We start from the raw sequence: 25463 nt of genomic DNA on the forward strand, positions 1-25463 counted from the left end.
CAGCGCTCGGCTCCGCGGCCAACTTCCCTCGCGGGGCTTGACCGGCTCGTGTAGAAGGCGGCGGCAGAACGCTGGGCTGTCTGCTCGCGCTCCTCGCTTACGCACACCTCTCACCCCCTCGCTCCGGGTCTCGGGGCCGTGCTGGATTGCGGCCGCCAGCAATTGTCCGGTGAGTGCGGCCGCGGCGGGCCACGGAAGGGATGGTGGCGAGGCCAACGAGGGGTGCGGGCAAGGCGGGCGCGCAACTTCCTCGGCGGTTGCCGGGGGCGGCCGGCAGGCTCTCCCCGCCCGCCTGCGCGCCCCCGCGCTCGAGGCGGCCGGGAACGGAGTTTGCGGCTCCCGCATCCCGCGCCCTCGCAGGAGGAAGCGCCTTTGTCAGGAGCCGGCCCAGCGCGCCCTCCCCCTCCACCTCGGAGCCCCGCGCGCGGCGGCCAAGTCCGAGCCCCGCGCCCCGCGCGGGGCCGCCTGCTGCGGGAGGGGAGCTCCGCGGGGGCGGGAAGGAAGAGGGAAATGAAAGAGAAACAAAGGGGGCGGTGGGCTTTTCTTTTGTTTGTGCGAATCTGCTAACTTCTTTCTCCTTCCTTACATAACACAGACTTCCAAGTTAGTCATTCTTTTTATTGTTGTGATTATTGTCATCTCCTCTGCGTGTCTCTCGCATTTCCTTTCATCTCTGGATCTCAGAGCGTTTAAAAACACTAATTAATTACACCTTCGTGGTCCCCACGAAACAAGTTAATACGCCCGTATTCCTAAGTGGGTAAACTGAGGTCCGGAAGAGCTCTCTAATTGATGGATACTCTTCATCTTCCACCGCGCCTGGTGTCTGAGGACCTGAAAGCATTTATGAGTAAGAACTCGTTCTCCGATGCCCCGTGGAAAAGTTATAGATGCTCATTTTAGTTAAAGGTTAACTGAAGTCTAAAAGAAGTCTGGGTAATTGTTAGGTAGTTCAAACAATAATTCTTGCATAGTGTTTGAATCTTAAAACCTCAAAGGACTCTTGAAAAATGCTTTGAGTGTGGAAAATACTGTAAATCATAAACCCACCCCACCATCTACTTTTATTTTTGTACATGCAGGTCTTTTATGAGGCAAGAGTGCAGTGACGGGGGAGCAGGAGGACAGAGGGTTTTTCTTTCTTTCTTTTTTTTTTTAATGTGAATTTGACAGATTTTAATCACTACACACGAGGAGATGTATCTTGGTTTTAACAGCATCAACAGCCTTCCCATCGTTTAATCATCAAACAGTATGTTAACAAATAATTGAGTGAGCATTTTACCCATAAGGTACTCGATGTGCAAAGAACTGAAGCTTTAAGTGTATGAAAAGGTCATCTGTTTGTTTTGGTTCAAAGCTGTGTACTTTTCCTTCTCTGCAAAAATGTTATTTTGTTTTCATAGCAGCTGATCTTTTGTTTCAGAACTGGCTTTGTCTTTTTCTACTTTGAATATGTATTATAACTGAGGAGAGATGTAAGGTGTTTGTTTTTTAATTTGAATTGTAGTGTGAATTTAAATTTTTGAATTGTGGAGAAGGTTTAGTTTCTTCAGTTCTTCTGCTTGAGCTTATGATGTTTTCTTTAAAACAGGAAATGTTTTCTCAAAGGGATCAAATTTACATCGCAAAACATTGTCTTTATTGTACAAACAGATCATATGAATTCCTTTTGTTTTTTTTTATTCACACCAACAGCCTCTTCTGGAAGAGAATGCTTAATTCTGAGGACAAGTTTATTTTTGGTAGTTGAACCAAACTGGATCGTACCAAAAATTTAAGTGAAGCATCATTTCTACTATTTATTTCTTGAGATGAATAATGATCAGAACCGTAGTGAATACTTTTACCTATTACTGTTGAATTTAATTTTTTGTGATACAGTTGCCCCCAGATTTTAGATCCTGGTGGTTCCATCAGAAAAAGAAAGTGAGACGTTTGTTTTTTTGACTTTTCTCCCAAATCCTCTAACCTGTCCCCATCCTGTGGGATGTTTAAAGAGATCTTCAGTTTAAAGCAAACGATTGGAAGTAGAACAGTTAAATGTATGGAAAGTTGCATGTAGTGGAGTGGTTTTAATGCCTCATCTAATAAATTGACACTTTGTAAAGAGAAAACGTTCACTCGGGTTTTCATTAATGTTTTAGAGGTGCTGTAATGCAATAATAGTAGTACTTATTGACTTGAAAAAAAGCTAGAAATTGTGCCTTAGTGACAGATTTGGGGGGAAGGGGAAGAATCTGTGCTCTCTTTAAAATTGTCATTTCAGTGACCTTGCAGTTGGTTACGATGAACTTTTTTCTGTAGCTTTTACAAACCAAATTTACCAGAGGCGTTTGTACTTGAAAGGAAGCTACTAACAGGACCTCTTGGCTCAATCAGTGGAGTCCAAAGGCAGAAGTTAGTGTCGACTGGCCAAGGCTGGCACTGCAGGTTTCCTGATATCTTTGGGACCCCTTAAAGAAATGGCAGAAAGGTACAGGGTAGGGAACTGAGTCTGGTACTGCCAGATGCTAAACAGGCACGTTTCAAGGGGAAGCCTCCGTACATTGCTCTTTGACGTCGTTTCAGCTTCTTTTCAGGTTGTCGTAATGTCACTTGTATGTTCAGAGTCTTGTCATTTAGAATGTGCCGGTGGGTCAGATGATAAGGACTTTCTATGCCAATTCTGCTTTGTGAACAACTGGTTGCACACAGAAACTTCTGGAGCTAATAAAGATTTTAAGCCCAAACTTAGAATTGAAAACTATCTTTTTTTTTTTTCTTTTCAATGTCTATTTATTTATTTTTGAGAGAGAGAGAGAGAGAGAGCACATGCAGGGGAGAGGCAGAGAGAGAATCCCAAGCAGGCTCTGCGCCCCAGCACAGAGCCCAAAGCTGGGCTCAAACCCATGAACCGAGAGATCGTGACCTGAGCCAAAATCAGGAGTCAGATGGTTAACTTACTGAGCCACCCAGGTGCCCTGAAAGCTATCTTTCTAACATTCTCACACACATACATCTTGCCATTGCACATCAGTATAAAGCTATCCTAGTATTTATGAAATCAGAAAGGTTTGTATGGATTATTTTATTACATATATTTTAGCTATGCAGTGTATATTAAAATTTCAAAACGTCAGGTATATGATGGCATCAAGATGGTTGGTTCCAGGACTTTCTTTGGAAAAAATCATGTTATTCCAAAAGTTACGTTTATGTCTTTTCATTGAAGAGAATAAAACAAATTTAAAAGCCAGTTGAAAGAAGGAAGAAGAAAATCAACAGAAAGAAACCTGATGAAGATGTTTTTAAAAAGTACAATATGAAAGATTCCTGGCATTATATAAGGGACAAAATTCTAGCTAAAGTCTATAAACAGTGAATTCCACTTAGCAGTTTCTGTTTATAGATTTCTAGCCATCTTTTCCAGATTTCCTCTAAATATGTTACACAAGGAAAGTAAATAGAAATCATTCTTTCAAGGGATTTGGGTTGTTGGAGATTTTTTTTTACACATGTGGTAGTGGGGGAGGAGGCGGTCATTGTTTTTCTTTAAGTTTAGCCTCTGCCAGAGAAGATTTTCCCCACACTAATGTATGGAAATCTCAGAACAAGAACTATTGGTCACTGAAAGAACTAGATATAATTTCAAGTTATGCCACTAGCTTTTTCTTACATTATCTTGAAAGACCACTTCTTTTTCTTTCCAGAGGTTGAAAATAATTGTTTAACATGTTACCCTTAGTAGGTCCTACATAATTTTTGTTGTTATTGCTGCATTGCTTTGCAAGTAATAAAGAGAAAGTACAAGATTTCTTGAGTGAGGGGTGCCTGAGTGGCTCAGTCGGTTAAGCATCCGACTTCAGCTCGTGATCTCATAGTTCCTGAGTTTGAACCCCCATGTTGGGTTCTGTGCTGACAGCTCGGAGCCTGGAACCCACTTTGGATTCTGTGTCTCCCTCTCTCTACCCCTCTCTACAAAGCTCACGCTTTGTCTCTGTCTCTGCAAAATAAATAAACATTGAAAAAAAAAGATTTCTTGAGTGAACATCGGGGAATTTCTGATTTTTTTTCTTTTTAAATAGAAATAAGTAATCAAAACATGAACATATGATTGGAGCCTTTCAATTACCATAGCTTCCTTCAGAAATAAAGTTGAGGAAAAGGGATTTGTTAGGTAATTTAAGAGAAATGAATTGTAAATAAGTCTAAGAAGATGTGATTATTTTTTCAGAATGTATACATAATGTTTTAGAATTCTTTTTGCCACAATAAACTGTTTCAGAGAAGTAGAATTTTACATAGTACTACTTGCATTACCTCTGTAAAACTTTTATACACCTCAAAATACCGTTTACAGAAAAATAGAATATGTTGTTGTTGCCTGTAAAGAGAAAATTCTGACATTTGTTATTCCCCAGTTAATCTTGACCATTCCTGTAGTTTTAAAAAAAAGTTCCAAATTCAATACACATGTAATCTACTTCCTTTTCAAAGAATTTATTACTGATTTTTCTTCTATAATGAACCTCTTGGGATGTTGCTAATTCTAAAAATATGTATTACCCCTAGTTTCCCACCATCTTCTGCAGTTTCTTTTTGTATCATTTTTTTGGCTACAATATGCTTTCTCCCCTAAATTGTCTAAAATAAGCTAGCTAAGAAATGTTTACACATATTTGACAAGAAATACAGTCATTTATTATGCTAAACTTCAGCTAAATTTCAACATACAGGGGCCATTGAATCTGTTTTGGAGATGGAAGTACACTTATTTTGAAAGGAGGGAGGTAAAGCAGGGACAGCAAATAGATTTCACCTTGGGTACCAAATCTGATTGCTTGGTGGTGGCTCCCTGGACTATATTTAGAAAACTGGGAGTCCTAGTTCAGACTCAACAGGAAAGAGTGCTGTGATTAGCAGTTTCTGCTATTGGGTGGGCAGTGGACTTTTGGCATGAACGCCAAATATTCATTCAGTAAGTATTTATTGGTTGTCTTTTATGGGTCAGGCACTGGTCTAGATGCTGATACCATTCACGCAAATTAAAATTAAAAGCTCTGGGACCCAGGCAATAAAATAAATAAAAAATTTCATGTTTTAAGGATAAATGAACTCATTTCCTCAAGAAATAAATAAGAAATAAGAAAGGGAGAGGAAGCTCTAAGATTAAAAGAGACTTCAGAGACATATCCACTAAATGCAGTATATGGACCTTAGTTAGATCCTGCTTTGAGCAAGCGAACTGTAAAAAGGTATTTATGAAAAATAGGGGAAGTTTGGACATTGAATATTTGATTAAAAGGAATTGTTAATTTTTGTAGGTGTGATAATGTATTCTGGGTTTTAAACAAGCGGCCTTAACTTTTAGAGATCTAGTGTATTTATTAATTAAAATATCATGTCTGGATTTTTGCTCCAAAATAATTTGGAGGGGAGAGGAGCATTGATGAAACAAGATTGGCCATGTATTGAGAGTTGTTGAAGGTAGATGATGGATACCTGAGATTTCTCATATTCTCTCTACTTTTGTGTATGTTTGAAAATTTCTGTAATGAACAGTGTTACACACACACACACACACACAACACACACACACACACACACACACACACACACACACACACACACGGGAGAAGATAAAGGAGAGAAGGGGAAAAGGGACCAGGTGGGATGTGAGTATGGGATGGGAGGAGCATGGCAGAACACACCTCATTGAGAAAGACCTGAGGTAGGTGAGGGGGAGTAAACCTTGCAGATAATCCTGGAGCAGGACGGAGGCACAGAGAAGGGCATGTACCTTGGCCCTGAGGTAGAGAGTCTTGACTGTGCAAGAAACTACAGGATGACCAGTGTGGCTGGGTTAGAATGAGAGAGTAGCCGGAGATAGGGTCAGAAAGGTAAAGGGAGGGGCCAGGAGACCAGATTGTGTGGGGCCTGGTTAATTATCTATCCTTGCTTTAAAGTAAGGACATTTATTTTATACTTACCTAAAATATGTCTACCTTAGTCACCCTGGGAGCTATCTGTACACTTTCTTCAATGATACTAGCATTACTCAAAATATTTTTGGAACTACTTTTTTTTTTATTTTGGTAATTGCCTTTTTAAGCCAATTTAAGAGCCACACATGAAAATAGCTCAGTACTATATATTTGCCCCATGTTTTTAGGGGAAAAGGAGGTCTAAAGACATGATATTTCATTTATCAGATATGACTCAGAGGACAGAAAGAAAGAAAGACAGAAAGAAAGAAAATAAGAAATAACTTCAGGCTATTTCTAAAATTCACATCCTCTTTAAGAAGGCAATTATGGTTTCTTAAAAATCAGGTCTACCCATAGACTGAAAAGGAGTTTCAATAATGTTGTGGACAATTGTAGCATCATTTGGAATAAGGATCTAACCTCTGAGAGTAACTGGTATGGAAGAGACTATTACACTCATTTAGATATTTGTGTTTTGTCTGGTGCATTGAAACATATGTATACATACACACAAGACTATACATACTTCTTAATAATTAACTACTCAAAACAGTCACTGCAGATAAGTTTCTGTGTCAGGCATTTAAGACTGAAGAGATGGCATTTATAATGTAATGAAGTTGTATAACTTTCTTGTTGCTATGGCATACACTAGGAGAATTGAAAGACCAGCGCACATTTAGTGTTAGAGACTAATCTGGCTCTCAAGTCTTATATTCATGCTTCATTTCTCAGATTAATAGTTGCTTCCAGAACATAATGATTTCCCATAAAGAACTGTATTTAAATCTTTATTGTTACAGAAAAATTGAACCCATCCTTCAAACGTTTGAAAGACTCCCTCAAAAAAACCCTGCATAAATATGGACTTTAAAAATCTTCTACTGATAGGACAGTATACATGTAGGGATTTCTGGTTTTGAATGATTTGACACTGAATGATTTAAAATGATAAATGATTTTCATTTTTTGTAGGAATAAGTTTCCAAACTGAGAAACTAAACTTATTTCAATGATTTTTACTTTATGGATAACATTGAATAATAAAGAAAACCATTTTTTTTTAGTTAACTATGCATAATAGGAGGGTACAATATTTTCTTCTGTATCTTTAACCAATAATATATAGGATTTAATGGGATTAAGTAGAATTTGAGAATTTTTTAATATATAAATTCCAGGGGTGACTGGCTGGCTCAGTCAGTAGAGCATGCAGCTCTCGATCTCAAGGCTGTGAGTTTGAGCCCCACATTGGTGTAGAGATTACTTGAAAAAAAAATGTTTTCATAAAATAAAATAAATTGCATAAAGTGACCACTAAGAATATAAGTACGTAACAGTATAAGGAATACTTTAACAAAACTCCCTGTTTTGAACATTTTTCAGAAAATTCTTTAATTTCTTTTTTTTTTTTTAATTTTTTTTTAACATTTATTTATTTTTGAGACAGAGCATGAACGGGGGAGGGTCAGAGAGAGGGAGACACAGAATCTGAAACAGGCTCCAAGTTCTGAGATGTCAGCACAGAGCCCAACGCGGGGCTCGAACTCACAGACCGCAAAATCATGACCTGAGCCGAAGTCGGCTGCTTAACTGACTGAGCCACCCAGGCACCCCAGAAAATTCTTTAATTTCTTTAACTCACTCACTGGTCCTCTTGGTGTGTATATATGTGTATATGTACATATAGGTAGATAGCCAGAACGTTTCTTCATATACTATATATTACTACTAAGATTGAGATGGTAGGCTAGATTATTTAATGTATTTTTTTTGGTTTGTTTACTTATTTATTTTGAGAGAGCAAGCATGAGTAGGGCAGGGGGTGGAGAGAAAGAACCCCAAGGAGGCTCCACGCCATCAGCACAGAGCCGGATGCGGGGCTTGATCTCACAAATGGTGAGATCATGATCTGAGCTGAAATCAAGATTTGGTCGCTTAACTGATGGAGCCACCCAGGCACCCCTGTTTAATATAGTTTAAACACTAGCCTGTTAGCATGAACACAGAGCCCATGTTTAATTCTTGGGCTTTCCATTAATTCTGAAGGTATTTCCAAGCTATCTTTGATTCATCTATAAAATACAATAAAATAATAATAGTTTTTTCATGAATGACTTTGAAATTCTGTGATGGGACCATACTGATGTGTGGCTCATTTTAGAAATAGCTTTCAGTCTGTTGATTTGTTGGTAGGATTATGAGTCAGTGTTTCATTTCCATTTTTGTGAAATAAATAACTTATGATGGACAAGGAAGAGAAAAGGGGAGGGGAAGGGAAGGAAGGAAAGAAAAAATCGTCTCTCGCAAAATAGTAAAGGTGACCATGGATAATTCTTGTAACTTGGATCTACTTAATAGATAAAATGTATAAATTAAGTAGAGAATAGTAATAATAATACAGCTTCCATTTCAAGGAAAAAAGTTGCTTTGTAAAAGGTACGTCTTAAATTTCATGGTGGCTTAAACTTTGTGACCATGATAAAGCCTGTACTTATTTTGGGAAATAATAATAATGATGAATTGATAATATTAATAATGATGAATTGATAATATTAATAATGATGATGATGCTAATTAACAGTAAGGAAGAATTATTTGAAAATTCAGTCTATTACTTAAGCTCTGTAGATTTTTGCAGCATCAGCTTCCAGGGTTTTTTCAACTTGTGCTTTGCAAGATACGTGTATTCCATATTTCTGCCTCTCTCACTTCACCTCTCTCTTACTTTCATCTCTTCCTCACTTTGTCACTGGCTTTGTTTATCTTTCTTTACTTGCTTTAGTGCCCATTGTTCTTCTGTCATGTTTTCTACACGTCTGCCATTTTTATACTTAAAAGTGGGCTTGGAATGAATTCAGGGTCTTCACAAGTATAAAAGGAGTACTTTTATATACTTCAAAAGGAGTAACAAATATAACATTCATGACAAATATAATACTCATCCTCTTTTTGTCTTACCTATTTAGCTTCTTTTTAACTTTCCTTTCTCCCTTTTTGTGTGTGGGTGTGTTACAGTGGAGAGATGGTATATTCCATCAGCGAGGCACTAATAGATAACTGTGTGACACAGAGGATATAGCACTTTTTGAAATGAATAATGTAGGAAACAGTAGTAAAGTCTTTGGTTTGAGAGCTTCATGAGTTAATTCTGCATCCATCCAGAACCTATACCTAAACTAGCAAAATTTGATAGAATTATTAGCCTAGTGGAATTTCAAGTGCTGTTTTCAGCTCTTGGTATATGTTGTCTTTTCCAAAAACCTCAATCAGGGATTTCGTCATCATTGTAATAATAGTTAATCATAAATGGCTTTGGAGAAAAACTGTCTGAACTTAAGATGCTTTTTGACAATTAAGAGGAAAAGATAGAAAAATCAGTAATGTGGTAAACAAGTTAATAACTTCCGTGTCCTTTCGTGGAATGAATCATAAGGTGATTGGCCCTGATTTGTTGCCCGTTTTTAAATGCTCATTGTAGTTTCAACATATCAGTTGGCTTAACTTTAGAAGGCACCATTAACTTTATTTTTTTAACAATAAGTGAAAACAATTGGAGGTGCTTTGCTGGTTCCTCAAAGCCTTAGTGTTGGATTCCTGGTTCTTGGCAGATAATATCCACAGTACCTCATGTTCTTCTGGGTCATGCCAAGTTTAATGAGCTACATGTACTGGAAGCACTAAAAGCTGATTTTCTTTAATTTTAGATTACAGTTAACATAATGGATTTTCCTTTGAATTGTTTCTCACTACTATTCTTTAAATTTACCAAAGGACCAAAACTTCCAAATTACAAAACTAGTTAAGTTTATCATTCATGAGAAAATGTGTTGATGTGGGTTTCTTTTATAAAGTAGTGGTTGCTTCTGATTAGAAACCACAGTCATATAGACAAGCTTCATGTATCTGAAAGCTTTTTAAATTTACTTAACTGCTTTACTGTAATTTTCATTAAAGTGGGATGATTCAGCCTTGAACTAAGTTTTTTCAGTTCACCAAAGGAGCAGTGAATTTTGAGTTAGTGTCTTAAACTCTTCATCCTAGAGCTATCTGTTACTTCAGTGACACCAGACCTTTTTTATAATTCATCACTGATACTTAGTAAACAAAAAGAAAATCACATTTTGCTAAAGCTTCTTGGTTATGTCTCTTTTAGAAATTGTATGCCAGTTAATTTGCATGTAGTTCAGCACTTAAAGACCAGTCTTTAAAGTCTTCAGCCAGGATTTGCCTCCTGAAGCTCTTTAAAATGGCTTCCAAAAAAGGATTTGCTAGATGTCAGAACTGAGTAGGATGTTAATGATTCAATATGCCCCCTCATTCTCCTCCTACTTCTTAAATTGAAAGCTCCTTCATAGCATCTAGGTGCCCTGAGTCATCATGGCTAAACTCTAAAGAAAAAGTGTCACATGGAAAAACTCACCATGAAGTAAAATTGTCAGAAAACAATCTGAGTCAGAGATCCTTCATTGATCACGGTGATACAACCTAGAGCTTGTGGACTTCATTTAAATCTCTGAATGTACTTGCATGTAAGTCTTTGTTACAGGACTTGAAATTGTGAGGACTTGTTTGTTCTCAGTTAATTTTTAATTGGTTTGATTTTTCCTATTATATTTAAAGGATTTTATATTGAATAAATGTATCAGAGAGGAACAGCAGGAGGATTCAGGATAAAAACCACTATATCAGAAGCTAAGAGACTGAGAGTTCTGGTCCGTTTATTTAGTATGCATCTCATATATTTCATTTAACCTCTCTGGGCTTTACTTTCCTCATCTTTACAAGGTCAGCAGCTTGCCCTATGATTACCCTCTTTGGAGCCAGTCCATGGTAGATATAGCTAATAGCTGACCCCATCCCAGCTTCATACTCCCTTTTTGGTGCTGCACTGTCAGCAGCTGTATAGTTGGCATTCTAGATGAAGTCTGTCACCTCAACCTTATAAAGTCCCTTCCATCTCCATGATTCCATGGGTTTAAATGACTTGCCAATAGAGGCTGTCTCTTTCTGAGTCTTTACTGTTTTTTCACATTGAACATTCAGAATTGAAACTTACTCTGTGAATTAAGAATTCTATGTAGTCAGAGATGGCATGTTTATGTTTTGTGTAATTCCATAGACTGAATGTTTGCGTCCCCCCAAAATTCATGTGTTGAAACCTAATCCCTAATATGATGGTATTTGGAGGTAGGACCTTCAGGGAAGGGATTAGGTCATGAGGACAGAGCCCTCATGAATGAGATTAGTGACCATAAGACTCCAGTGAGAACCCTCACTCCTTCTGTAAGTGTGAGGACACAGTGAAAAGATGACCATCTAGGAAGCAGGCCCTCACCTGACACTGAATCTGCCAGTGTTGATCTGGGACTTCTCAGTCTCCAGGACTGTGAGGAATAAATCTCTGTTGTTTATAAACCATCCAGTCTGTAGTATCCTGTTCGAACAGCCCCAGTGGGCTAAGACATTGTGATGTTAAAAACAAATACTGGAGAAAATTCATGGGAACACTTAAAATCCCTAGTGGAGTGGAAACATTCAGAGTGGTTAGTGATGGCTTGATTTAAACTCCTTTCAACTCCTAAATGTTTCTGTGGCAAAGCTTCAGGTTAGTGAGGTTCAAAGTGATGTGTCTGTTTGAAGGGCACATAGTGAAGCAGAATGAATGCCTGACTGAGAGGGAAGTGTTCTAGCTCTGCATACTTAGAAGTTTGACACTAACCTGGTTAGTGTCTTCGTGTAATGGTTTCAGACCATTCCTTCTCAAACATTAATGCATTACGCAGATTATCTGGGGGTCATATTGAGATACATATTCTGATTCTCTAAGTCTGGATGAGCCTTTGAAATTCTATGTTTTTAACAGGCTCCCAAGTGTGTTAACTGCTGTGTACCGTGGAACATGTTTTATAAATGTGTTACGATGGTTTGAGGTTCTTCTGCCCGGGTCTTCAAATCTTAACTCCACTTCTTTTTCTCTGACTCTTTCACATGAAATTTCATTAAACCTATTTTTGAAGCCTCATTTTTCTAGGCTTATTCCCTATTTTCTTAGTTTGATAGTTCGTTTAGGTTTGCTTTTTCTCTCTTCCCAGAACCAACTTCATAGGTGGTCATTCAAGTTAGAGGTAAGGTAGTATATTAAAAAGAGGCTTTGATTTAAAGAAAACTGGATTTAAGTCCTACCACTGATTAGCAGCTTTGCTGCCTTGGACAGTTGACTTAGTTTACTTAACCTCTCAAAGCTTTGAAAGCCTTCTTACAGAGTTGTTGAAAGGAATAGAAATAATATATAAAGCCCTCAGCACAATGTCAAGTGTGATGTAGGTGATCAAAAATTGGAAGCTGTTTTTATTCTTACTAGCATCTTGATTTGTAGAAGTGGAAAAACAGAAGAAAAGATCTGTCCCCAACCCAGGACCTCCCCGCTGTGTGCCACATTTAAATTTTCAACTGCCTGCTAGACATATTAATCCAAATTCTTCAAACTTGCCATTGTTAAAAAGATCTCTTTATTATTTTTTTCCCTATCTGTTCTGCCTCCTTCAGTCCTGATGGAACTTAATGTTTCACTCTCCACATGCCCAAGCCAGGAACTTGTCAGTTCCGCCTTGGTGTCTCAGGTACTGCTTTTCTCTATCCTCATTTCCACGTTCCCTTTGCCTGGGTTCTTTATCCTCTTTCACCTGGGCTCTTTGTATCTGATCTTGTTGATTGTAGACTCCTCATGTTTTTCACATCCTCCATAGTGCTTTCAAAGTTACTTTCCTAAAAATTCTTTTTTTTTAAATTTTTACAACCAGTATTTCTTAAATGCTTACTATGTAGAAGGCTGTTGCAGGCATTGAGTGTATGGTGAGAGAACAGAATGAGACAGCTCCTGATGAAAGTCACAGACTAGGAAGGGCAATAGATATTAAAAACAAGTAAATATATAAGTAAATACAGAACAGAGTGCTAAGAGAGAATGACAGAAGGGGACCTGTGTTATATTGTATATTGGGTGGTCAGAGAATGCTTTCTAAGGAATTAACATTTAAGCTTTTATCTCCAGAATGAGGAGTCAGCTAGGTAAAGAGCAGGACAGTGCTGTTCCAGGCTGAGGGTACAGCATGTTGTGTAAAGACCTCAAGTAGGTTTTTAAAAGTGAAATGATAGGACATGGTGATAGTCAGTATATGGAAGATGAGGGAGAAGGAGTTATTAAGGACTTCCAGGTTTCTGGTAAGAGCAATTACTGGGTTAATAGTGGTGCCATTTACTGAAATAAATTAGGGATAGGATAGGTGAGAGCAGGGGGTAGAATCATGAGTCTAGTTTGTCAAGTTTAAGAGTCAGAAAAAAACAAATATAATTATGTCAGTCTATTCTGGTTCCCCATTTCCTAAAAATCTAGTCCAAATTCTATCTTATAAAGTCCTTAAATAGTTGACCCTTATCTACCTCTAGCTTCTCCCTCACTTCCCTTTATTACTGTGCATAAGCCATAATGAAATTCTCATTGTTCTCAAAACAGTTTTGAACCTTTACATATGTTACTGCCTGAAATAAACCTCTCTGGCTGAGGCCTTTTTGCCATTCAAATCCTATCTTGAATATTACTCTTCTATAGAATTTTCTCCAACTTTTTCATGTTTAGGTTAGGGTCTTGGGCCTTTTTACTGCCATTTGGTTAACATTTGGTAATACGTCTTTTATAGCATTGATCACATTGTATTAGAATTTCTCTTTTGACATACCTGGACACATTTCATTAAACCATGGGTTATGTGGATCCAGAGATCTAAGCTTGTTGTTTTTGTGTTCCTGGGATCTAGTGTATAGCAGCTGCTCAGAAAGTGAATGACTGGATATTGTTCTTATATAAAGCAGTCTAATCCTACCCCTAAACTAGGATGAGTATTCTTTGTTTCCATGAGGCCCTGAGACTACTTTTACCATATTACATTGATGTTAAATTGTTTTACATCATTTCTTAAGGACAAAAACCGAGTCTTGGTTTTTGTTTGTTTATGTGGTGCCCATTACTGTGCTTAACATGCAGGAAAATTCCAGTAGACTATAGTTTCATATTGTGGAATATTTCATCAATACAGCCTTCCTTGGATGGGCATTATGGGAGCTGGAGGTAGGAAGAAGGGAGACTCAATGTAATGATCAACATACATCAAATGTTAGTTTGCTGTTCCTGATAAACAGATATATAACTGTATTTAATAAAATTCTGTTATTCTTTTGAAATACCTCTGGAGGTCACTTACTCTCTCCATATTGCTAAATTTAGTGATACTTTCTTCAGTATTTAGTTACTTGACCTCTCAGCAACATTTGACATTGTTGATTGCTTCCTACTTTTTGAAGCATTCTTCTTCACTTCCAGGACATCATACACCATACACCAGCACCTTGATGCTGTTGCTTTTTAAAATCGCTTTCAGGAACTGCTGCTATTCTTTCAGATTCCTAAATTTTTGAACTCCTCAGTGCTTCTCTAGACTTTCTTCTCAAACTCTGTACTCATTCCCTAGGTAATTTCATCTGTATGTTGAAGATTTCCAGGTTTATATTTCCAGCCCAAGCTCCAGACTTGTATATATAATTGCTTCTTACTCTCCATGGATATCTGAAAGTTACCTCAGATTGCCATGCTCAAAGTCAAACTTACAGAAGCCTCAAGAGTACCTGGCTACAAAAGTTCTTGAAGAGTTATTTACTACCCTTCATAGAAATTAATTTCCACTGTTGTCTGCCTCACCCCAGTTCTCTTTTGCAGAAGGTAGTTTCTATACTAAAGTAAATATTTTAAACTAATTGACAATATAAATATTCAAGTAAATAGAAATTAACTGTCAAAAAACTATAACAATATATCTTTATTGAGCTGTTGCTATGTGCTAGACACTTACTTTTGAAAACAACTCTTTGAGGTGGGTGATGGTATGTTATTGAAAGGTAATAGACTATAATGCTTATTTGTAAGTATCGACTCTTAACCAAGACTTCTCAGGTTCCCATTCCAGATGCCAGCCTTACCACTTAATTAGCTGTATGACCTCTGGTAACTTACTGATCTGGGCCTCAGTTTCCTCATCTATAAAACAGAGATGATATTATTCATCTCCTAAGAACGTTATTAGGAGTTAGAGAATAAATATATAAAGCTCTTTCAAAAATACCTGGCACCTATTACGATAAGCACTGTGTACATGTTAATGTATTACTTATTATCTTAGGTTTACAGGTGAGGAAATTGAGCCTCAGTAGGGTTGGCCCAAGACTTACAGCTATTACATGACAGTACCAGGAGTCAGCATAGACAGTCTGACTCCAGAACTCCATTAACCACTCTGTTGTACTTCATCTCAACTAATAATAATCTGTCTCATCCTCTTGCACACAGACTTCATATTAATGGTCTCATTGTGACCATGAGAGTATTGTAATTCATTCTAGCACTCATACCTGGTGTTTAAAATGTAAAAGATCTAAAATATGCAGGTAAAAGCTCACTTTAATATGATATGAGAAACACAAGGATATGCATTTTAATTCCGTTTTATTCCACATGCATTGTTTCTTTTTCTCTTGTTAGCAGTTAAGTCACAAATCCCTAGGAAGTAGGAGTACTAATTTTATATTACTCTTAAGTGTCTTTAGTTGTTGTGAATTACTTACTCTGTTAAATCGTGTTCTGCTAAATATTTTCAGGATAACTTGGGAGGTCAAAAACATGTCATATTTCATAGTATGCTTAAAATCAATAATTTTTGTGATTATGATCACCTCTTTTGAAATTATGTAGTTATTTGCCTATTTTTAAAAGACATTTCAATTTACCAATGAAGTTTTCCTTTTGATTTTATCAGCTGCTTTTTGAATAGGAACTTCAATTTTAGTACTTTAAGGTCTTTGTATTAGGTTCTGTATGTAGTTGAATCTGCTTAATTTTGTAAGGTTTAGTCCCTGACTCTCATTTAGGCCTTTAGTAAAAAGTGCATCTGGTTATTATTTACAGTTTCTATAGATGATTTACTCCCCCACTTCTCCATTGCTTATAATTTTTCCATTGTTGGTTTTTTATTATTTCTTTGTGGCAAAAAAAAAAAAAATTCCTTTGTGTTAAGACAATATAAAGGCAGAAGATAAAAAGTCTTTTGTAGCCTTTGAACTTAGCAAGGAGAGGGGGTTTTGAGAAGGAGAGTAGACTGTGAACCAGAATCATTTATGAGGAAGAGTCTGTTTTACCTTGTTTTTGGAACTGAATTCTATGACCTACTGTATTTACTCTTGAGGGAAACAAACACACTTAAAATAGTTGTTATATCAGTTAAGACTCTATTGAGACAGAAAACTCCACTCAAACTGGCTTAAGAGGGGAAAAGGTTTACTGGTTTGTGTAAACTGGACCAGGATAGGTATGGCTTCAAGAATGACTCCACCCAAGGATTTAATAATGTCAACACTCAAGTTCTGTGCTTTTCTTGGCACTGCTTCCTCCCTGTTGGCTTTATTCTGGAGCCCTACCTGAGCAAAAGATAACTTTAATCCCTTCAGCCCCTAAATCCTTAAGGTGCCCTCTGTATCTGGAAAGAGGGACCGTCTTTTTCCTAGAAGCCCCAGCAAAAGTCTCATTGCATTTTACTGGCTCAGACTGGCCCACTCCCCTTGTGGCCATGGGAATGTGAAGCTTGGCTTGTCTGGGAATAAGCCATATGCCCAGCCATCGAGTTTGAGGGCACAATCAACACCACCAGATACACATAAACTGTAATTTCCAGAAAGGAAATGAAGATACCGTTACAGGAAGCATGAATGTATGCTGAGCAGCAGAAAATAGATGTCCTTAACTCTGGTTTGTATCTTTTCCATTTTAAGAGTTAGGGCTCATCTAAGGAAGACCAGTTTGATTTTTTTTTTAATTTAGTATTTAGTGCTAATTTGGAATTTATATGATTTCACTTCCAAATTACTGTTTTAAAGCAATATATAAATGGTAATTGCTAAGACTTTTCACCTTTGAAGAACTTTGAGAATATCAATTTTTTTTAATGTGGTCCTACTTTAACAAATACCATGCTATTAATTTTCCTATTAGCTGTAATAATCAAATTTGCTGATAACTACTAGTTCTTGTGATATACAACAGTGTCTTTATAGATTCTGTGTTTTTCTAGGTTAATACTTTAATGCCTTGAGCACACTGGGTTTTGAGAACAAGAAGTTCATAAAGAACCTCCCCTAGATACTCAGGGCCTTGGGGGAGAGGAGAAGCAGTAAGGGATGATGAGGGACACTAACAAAGGCTTTATGTATTGATTACTGGAACTGATTTTAGTCTGAAAATGGAAACTCAGTTATTACTGAAAAGGAAAATTCAATAACTATTGTACTTTTATTCTTTTTTTTTTTTTTTTTTTTCAACATTTTTTATTTATTTTTGGGACAGAGAGAGACAGAGCATGAACGGGGGAGGGGCAGAGAGAGAGGGAGACACAGAATCGGAAACAGGCTCCAGGCTCCGAGCCATCGGCCCAGAGCCTGACGCGGGGCTCGAACTCACGGACCGCGAGATCGTGACCTGGCTGAAGTCGGACGCTTAACCGACTGCGCCACCCAGGCGCCCCTATACTTTTATTCTTTTTAACACCAAAAATATGAAATGAAGTGGAAAATTATATTTAGATTTCAGTCTCTAATATAATCATTTAGAGAGCTCCTTAGCTCCTTCCTTTTTTTTTTTCCTCCTTCCATGTCTTTTTTATGTCACATTAATATATGTGAATGAGTACAAACATCCCCATAAGGCCTTACCATTCTATAGTATTTAGGAAATTTTAGGGTTTTTTCTTTTAGATTTCTTAACACTATAGAAATATTTATTCTTTACTCACCAAATTAAAATGAAGAGTTCACAATATCTAACTTAAACATATATTTAAATTTTCTTTTCCTTTATTATTAAGTTCTACAAAATGAGCAAAACAGTTTTTCCCTTAGAGGAATTTTCAGCTCAAATAGGAGATAGCACAAGATTGTACCTACTATAATCTAAAGCTGGATATGAGGATAAGTGTTTAGAGGGTAAGGAAGGACCTCCTGATTGGAAAAGGCATACCAAATGGATCTTGAAACATGGGAATTTTTTACAGGTGAATAGTGATAAACATTAAAACAACTATTGTTTACTGAGCATTGTTTCTTTTTTTTTTTTTTTTTGTCAAAAAAAGTTATATATCATTTTAAATCTAGAGAAAAGCTGGAAGAATTTGAATTATGGTGGATCCTAAAGATATATGGTTTAAAACTTAAAAATCAAAAGTAATGGAACTTATTGGGACATATCAAATGGGAAGTTTTCTATTTCAGCCACCACAATAACACTTTGTAGTATAAATAAAAGTTGATAATTTCTAACATAAATTACATTGTTTCTCAAGAGGTAATCAATGATGAGAATAAAAACTTAGTAGTATATACATTACCTTAGAAGGTGCTAGATTAATCTTCTAATATTAGTCATTAAAGAAATTCCTGTGATTGTGTATGGATCAGCAATATTAGCGATTGTAGTCTGTACTCTACATCTGCTAGAATCAGCAATGTATTTATTTGCTTAGTTCTTATGTATATATTAATGTGTTTTACAAATATAAGATTGTTCATTTAAAGTGGACTTTCCAAAATACAGTGTGACTTTAAATGAGTGGTCTTGGGAAATTTATAAATACTCTGAGTATTTACTGCAGAACATTTTCATAATCACAAAAAAGAATAATATATTTCATAAGTTATTAAGAAGTTATGTCCTTTTTTGAAGTACTAAGAAGAGATTAGACAGAACCTATTTGAATATGATTTTAATTGCAGTTTATTGAGTTACATGTCAAAGAGCTCAAATTAGTTTAAGTAAATAAGATTTAAATTTATGGTATTCTGAGCCTAGTACTTTTTCATTGAATGTCAAAGGTATGTTAAAGTTTCTACATTTATGTTTCTCTGAAAAAGATTGTTCTGACAGTAGTTTTAAGCCATTTTCACAATTTATTGCTGTCTAAAAATTTCCCCTGAGTTCACATTTTGTTCTGAATGTCTTGGTTTCTTTCCTCCACCTACACACAGTGTAGAAGGCAAGTGAAGCAGGAGTTGCAAAGTAACAGTGAATTTAAGAACCTTGGCTTTTTTTCAAAACAAAATAAACCTTTATCATAAGATTGCTTTTTATTGATACCACAAAAGAGGTAGGGGGGCTTTTGGCAAGTGTTCAGTAAATGTGTGAATGTGACCTAATTGATTTAGCTGGAATGAATAGGAAGCTTTGCCATTTGTCCTTATAAATATTTGGGCTCAGTAAACACAGTGATAAACCAAATACTTTATGGTCAAAGGTTAAGGAAAAAAAACAGTCCACCAAACTTACTGATCCAAATATCAGCAATTTTATGTCCGAGTCAGGGCCTTCAAAGAGAAAGAACAATATGTTAATTACAATCTTGTGTATTTCTATTATGAAAAATAATTATGTTAACTTATGTAAAGTCCAATTGTTTGACAAATGTTGATATGTGAAAATATTAATGGAGATCCTTGCTGAGAATTGTAAGCTATATGAAATTCAAAGATATGTGTAGAATTTAAACATACTATCATATATTCTATAATAAATCTCCAATAAAAGCAGGAGTCATTATTAGCACCAATAATTAGAGATGACAATAGAAGCAAATTAAGAATTTTTTAAAAATTCATTATGGTTTGTCACATTAGTTCAATTCAGTCTCTAACTGTTTTAAAAATGTAAAATTTTAGGAAATTTTTGAGGTCTTATAAAAATGTTTTCCCTTCATTGAGAGGGAAAGAAGAAAGAAATGTTGATGGCAATTAAAATGTATGCAGTACTTTTAAAAAGTACATTTGCAAATCTGATCTTTTAGTTTTAAAAGCATAGAAGTGTATCATGTATAATTTTATTTGCCTCTTGGCTTATATTTGCTTATCTAAAGCTTGTATTTGCTTACATGATTTAAAAAAAGGATATCAGAAAAATTCTAAAGGGGAAAAAAGTGTTTCTCCTAATTTTAATGGCTCCTTTAAGAAAGAAATATTTCTCATTTAATCTTTGTATCTGCAACTCCTAGCACTGTACCTGATACTTGTAGGCATCCTGTAAATGTTTACTGAACTAACCTCAATTTTAGGAATTTCGTAATAGGATAGTATTATCTTTCTGGGCTGTAAAACTGTACTTCTCCCCTCCCCACACACCCACTTTTGTACCTCAATTTTGGTACAAATAGGTTCTCAGTTTTGAGCGTGAAGAAAACTGGTTGATAGTTTCATCTCCCCAATCTTAGCCTGAGCTGAAATTACCCAAAAGGGAACTTGACTTAACAGCATACCATCTTTTCAGGCATCTAGAGTCTAGAATATAGTTTCTAAATTATATGAATGGGAAGAGTCTGTTTTTATCTGAGATGATTGATGGGAAATTTTCCTATCTAGTGGTCAGTCCTAACAAATGTTGTTAGAGGGTAGCTAAATTCTAACTTTCAAATGTTAACTGAAGCAAAAGCCTAGATTTTACTTTCCAGGTACAGGTATTTTCCAATTTCAGGTACAGCAATCCTTTGACAACAAGGAATAAAACTAGGATTAGCAAAATTGCAGTTGTTGGAGGGGCTCATTGGAAATACAGTTTGAGAAAAAGTTAAAACAGCATTAAATGAATATTTGGCACAGCATTGTTCCAGATGACATCCACTTCCAATTCAAGCCATGTTAACCAATGTTAAAAACCTGACTCACTTAACATTGTTTAGGAAACATTGCTGTGATGTCATAATCTACCAAATCATAGTCTCGCAACAAGTATATAATGAAACATGCCTCTGAAAAGTTTTCAGGTCAACTCTTAATGGCATGGAATTTAATAGGTTTTATGCTTTCATTCTCCCTTGTGTTGTTTTTTTAATAAGCATCAGCAAAAAGGGATATTAACAACCTGGGCTTTTGCAAATTAATATGTTTTAAGGGAATGTTTTTTTCTGGTCTTGGTAGTCTGTCCATTGTTGAAAAAATAGAAGGTAAAGAGATTTTCTCTATTGTGAGGTAATAAAGGGGAATCGATAAGCGCTGACATGCTTTTTGTTTGCCCTGAACTGAGTTTTTGTAAGTGAAGTTTCATATTTTGGTATACAAATATTGAAAGTCCTATTGGTGAGGAATTTCTTTGGTTTTCTTCCAGCCTGCCTCAACCCAGCTTCTCATTCCTATAGGTAAACTCAGACTTAGTCAAGATTGTCCTGGTTCTCAGTACCCAAAAGTATAGAGACCATGTCCAACATCAGAGATTTCTTTTGATCAGTTTTGACCTGGCTGGTTTCAAATGGTTTGATAAACATCTTCCAGCTGCATATACAGTTTCTTATTCCTTTTACAAACTTAAACTTGCATTGCAGAAACATCTATGTAACTCATCTCACTCTAAGAGCCCACATTACTGGCCTGTTCTTGATCCATTCGCTCTGAGGAACAATAAAGGTATAAACCCATCCCTCTTAGTGACCTGAATGGTCTCCTGCCTTCCTTAGGAAAAGAGCCTTCCCTCTGGGAGAAGTTGAACAATAACGTGCACAAATGCTGAGGGAGCCCACACCAGCCTCCTATATTCATCAGTATATATTTTACAATTTCCTAAATAGTAAACAATTGCCAAGACACGTGAGCAGAATCAGTAACTAGAAAAAAAAGTCCAGGCTGCCTGTACCTTTACATACATTACTTCATCCATTTTGTCTTCATGCCTATGCATCTTCAGATTCACTTTTGTATCGGTTTAATCTGTTCTGAAGGATGACTGTTTCTTTGAGATGACTTTTCGAGAATCCCCAAAGTGAATTTTATGTGTGGTACTACAGCCTAAATTTTGGTCACTCTGTCCCAAAATTCCACCCAAATTTGACATAATTTGACATAACACAGTGTTTTTATCGTAAACATTTTTGGCAATTTCTGGCCCTGGTTTGATTGATTGATTGACCTTTGCTGTGTGGAATGGTGGAAAGGACAAGGGTTTAAATTCAGATCATAACTTTTGCTGCGCAGTTTCAAAATGACCTTGAGTAAATTATTGAGCCTGATTTCCTCATCTGTTAGAAGACAGTTGTAAAGATTGAGTTTAACACTTAACAAAGTTCTTAATACCTGCTACCCAGTAGATGACACACTTGTTTTCTTCCCCTCTCTGAAACCTTGTGTAAAGACTTTTGATTAACTCCAGGTCCTTAAGGTCCACTGTATCAGGCACTTCTTTGCCTTTCAGCTGCATCCCATTCAGTTATTAGATAGACATTTATTCAGTGTTTGCTGATAGTGCCTGAGCTGACAGAGACATGCTCCTTGATTTCCACAGATTTACTGTTTATCTGTCTCCTAACCAATCACTTCCCTCCAGGGAACCTTTTCACTTACCCTTTCTTGAGCACACAATCCAGTTTTTACTCCCTGCCTTTTTTGTCTTGATGCATGTGTTTGTTTCACCTGAACTGCTTATTTCTCTGCTTATCAAAAACCCCCTTCTGTGAAGATTTTCCTGGATCCTCTTCCACCAAAGTGGTAATACTTTTCTTTGCAGTCTTTCAGTACCTCTGGTCTTTTGCTTTAATGTAGTATCTGTCCTGTTCTGATTTAGGTTGGGCTGACTATAAATAAACAAGTGGTGGTGTAGGGAATTACACCTTTTGCATTCATTTGAATACTCCCAGAGCTTCTGGCATCATAGTGAATGTTCACTGATAATTTGTTGAATTAGTAATTGCATTACTAGTTACTCTAGATGCACAAAATTAAAGGTAAGGAGATCACAGCCCTCAGTTTGAAAACTACTCAAACATCCAAGTTAATTAAACCACAAGGGACACCTACAGTTGCTATTTTTAGTAGAAAAAAAAATCATTAATAAGCATTTAATGGAAAATACCAACCTAGAATATTGGAAGAGGGATAGCTCTTGAAATCTTGTCTTGTAGAGATTGCATCATCTGATAACCTAGAAATAATAGTTTTTAAACTATTTTTAGCTATTTAACCAAACAGGATTGTAAGGTATTATATGTAGCTAATATTTCCTTTTATAATAAAATAAATGTAAGTAAAGTGTATTCCTGAGTTGTGTGAGCCATACTAGTAAATTATGGAACATGAGGAGTGGGGAATGGGAACCCCGGATGGATAGCCTGTTAGTCGAAAGTAAAGATAGCCTGGGATTTGTGACTGGCATTGGAAGTGGGATGGTCTTTTGGGATTGAGCCTTGTAACATGTGGGATCTGAGTTAACTCCAGGTAGATGTTGTCAGTTGAATTGAATTGTTGGACACCCACTTGGTGCCAGAGAATTGATGAATTGATTGGTGTTAGAGGAAACACTGTGCTCAGTTGCATCAACTGAACGTGGTGTAAAATATCAGCAAAACGTGAACCAAAAAAATTTGTGTCTACAATTAAAGCTAGATTAAAATAATATGAGGTTAGAAATTCCAAGCCTAATTGTGAATTTTGTGATCTCTGACACAAAAAGCATTTGGTTTGGAAAAGTCTTAATTAAGCTCTGTTTGTGAAAACTTGTAGAATGTTCAAATGATTACTTTCCTCAGTTTCTCTGGTTCAACAAGTAGTAGGAGTTAAAATATTTAGAATTTTTTAACTTATGCAAGTTCTAAAGTTGCATAAGTTCTTCTGATCTCTTATTCTTTAAAAGATCAGTATTTGAATTCCAGATGAATGCCAGCATTCGGTGATCTCAAGTCTATGTCAGAGTTGGGTTTTTTTAATGTGGTAATATTTTATTTATTTGTTATTTATTAATGACAGGTTTATTTGAGATGTATCATACAGTTTACCCACATCATCATGATCAATTTTAAAACATTTTCATCACCTGAAAAAGACACCCCTTAGCCTTTAGCCATCACTCCCCAAACCCCAATTCCCTGCCCTTACCCTATTCAGCCACTAATTTTACTTTCTTTCTGTGGATTTGCCTATTCTGGTCATTTCACGTAAATGGAATCATACAATACATAGTCCTTTGTGAGTGGCTTCTTTCATTTAACGTGTTTTCTTTAAAAAAAAAAAAATTTTTTTTTTACATTTATTTATTTTCGAGAGACACAGAGAGACAGAGAACAAGTGGGGCAGGGGCAGAGAGAGAAGGAGACACAGAATTCGAAGCAGGCTCCAGGCTCTGAGTTGTCAGCACAGAGCCCGATGAGGGACTCGAACTCAAGCTCAAAACTCAAAAACCGTGAGATCATGATCTGAGCCAAAATCTGATGCTTAACCGACTGAGCCACCCAGGTGCCCAATCATTTAACATGTTTTCAAAGTTCGTTCATGTTGTAGCATTTATCAGTACTGTCAAAAGTTCATTAAAAAAACAAGTAAAATCAATGAATCACTTAAGGAGAAATTAGTAAGAGTTTATTGCGCATACACCAAAAAGACAGTTTGTAAACTGGGAGCATTCAACCAAAACATGAAATGAGGCTCAGATACTTGCAATATTGGAATTTTCTTAAAAAGAATTGGTAACTGGTCACCCCTTATCAATTTGGGGGAACTGTTTTGTTTATGATTTTTAGAAGTGACACAGGTCAAGTTAACTTCACCTGTCTTGCATAATAAGCTAAATTAAACTTTGCTTGTATGACTGCTCAGGGAGTTTTCAATACTGGTCACCATTTGTGTTTTATTTTAATAGCTCTTTATTCATTTTTATTGCCAGATATTCTATTGTATGAACATAACACATTTTGTTTATTCATTTATCAGTTGGTGGACATTGGGTTGTTCCACTTTTTGACCATATGTGTAATGCTGTTGTGAAGATTCGTGCACAAGTCTGTGTGTGCACATATGTTTTCATTTCTCTTGGCTATACACCTAGGAGTAGAATTCCTGGGTCATATGATAACTTAATGTGTAATCTTTTAAGGAACTGCCAGACTGTCTTCCAAAGTGACTGCGCCATTTTACTTTCCTACCAGCAGTGATTGAGAGTTCCAGCTCTTCCACATCCAGTACTTACTATTGGTCTTTTACTGTGTCATCCTAGTGGCTGTGAAGTGGTATCTCATTGTGGTTTTGATTTACATTTCCCTAATGGCTCGTGAGTTGAGCATTTTTTCATGTACTTACTGCTCATTTGTTCGTTTTTAGAGAAATGTCTATTCAGATCCTTTACCAGTTTTTAATTGGCTTTATATTTTTATCATTTAATTGCAAGAGTTCTTTATATATCTGTATCTAGATATAGATATATCTGTGTGAGAAAGTGATTTGCAAGGACTTTTTTCCCATTCTGTGGGTTATCTATGGCAGTACTTTTGACATCTAGGTTTCTTTGGTTTAAGGAGACTTCCAGGTTAGCAAAAGCCTACAAAGTGGGAGAGTGAGCAGACAATTCAGGGAGGCATAGCATCTCTGTGAGCAAAGAGAAAT

The 25463-nt window shown here is 36.5% G+C and overlaps 1 protein-coding gene across 1 annotated transcript in view; it reads left to right on the top strand.

Moving 5' to 3' along the window:
- The first annotated feature begins 31 nt into the window (after positions 1-31).
- PELI1 (pellino E3 ubiquitin protein ligase 1) overlaps positions 32-25463 on the top strand; it is a 57595-nt gene continuing 32163 nt past the window's right edge. Inside the window, exon 1 of the mRNA XM_058683928.1 lies at positions 32-169. The gene's annotated coding sequence lies outside the window, so the exon portion shown is untranslated. The remainder of the gene's footprint in view (positions 170-25463) is intronic.

The sequence above is a fragment of the Neofelis nebulosa genome, chromosome 9, assembly GCF_028018385.1.
Source record: "Neofelis nebulosa isolate mNeoNeb1 chromosome 9, mNeoNeb1.pri, whole genome shotgun sequence".
NCBI lineage: Eukaryota > Metazoa > Chordata > Mammalia > Carnivora > Felidae > Neofelis > Neofelis nebulosa.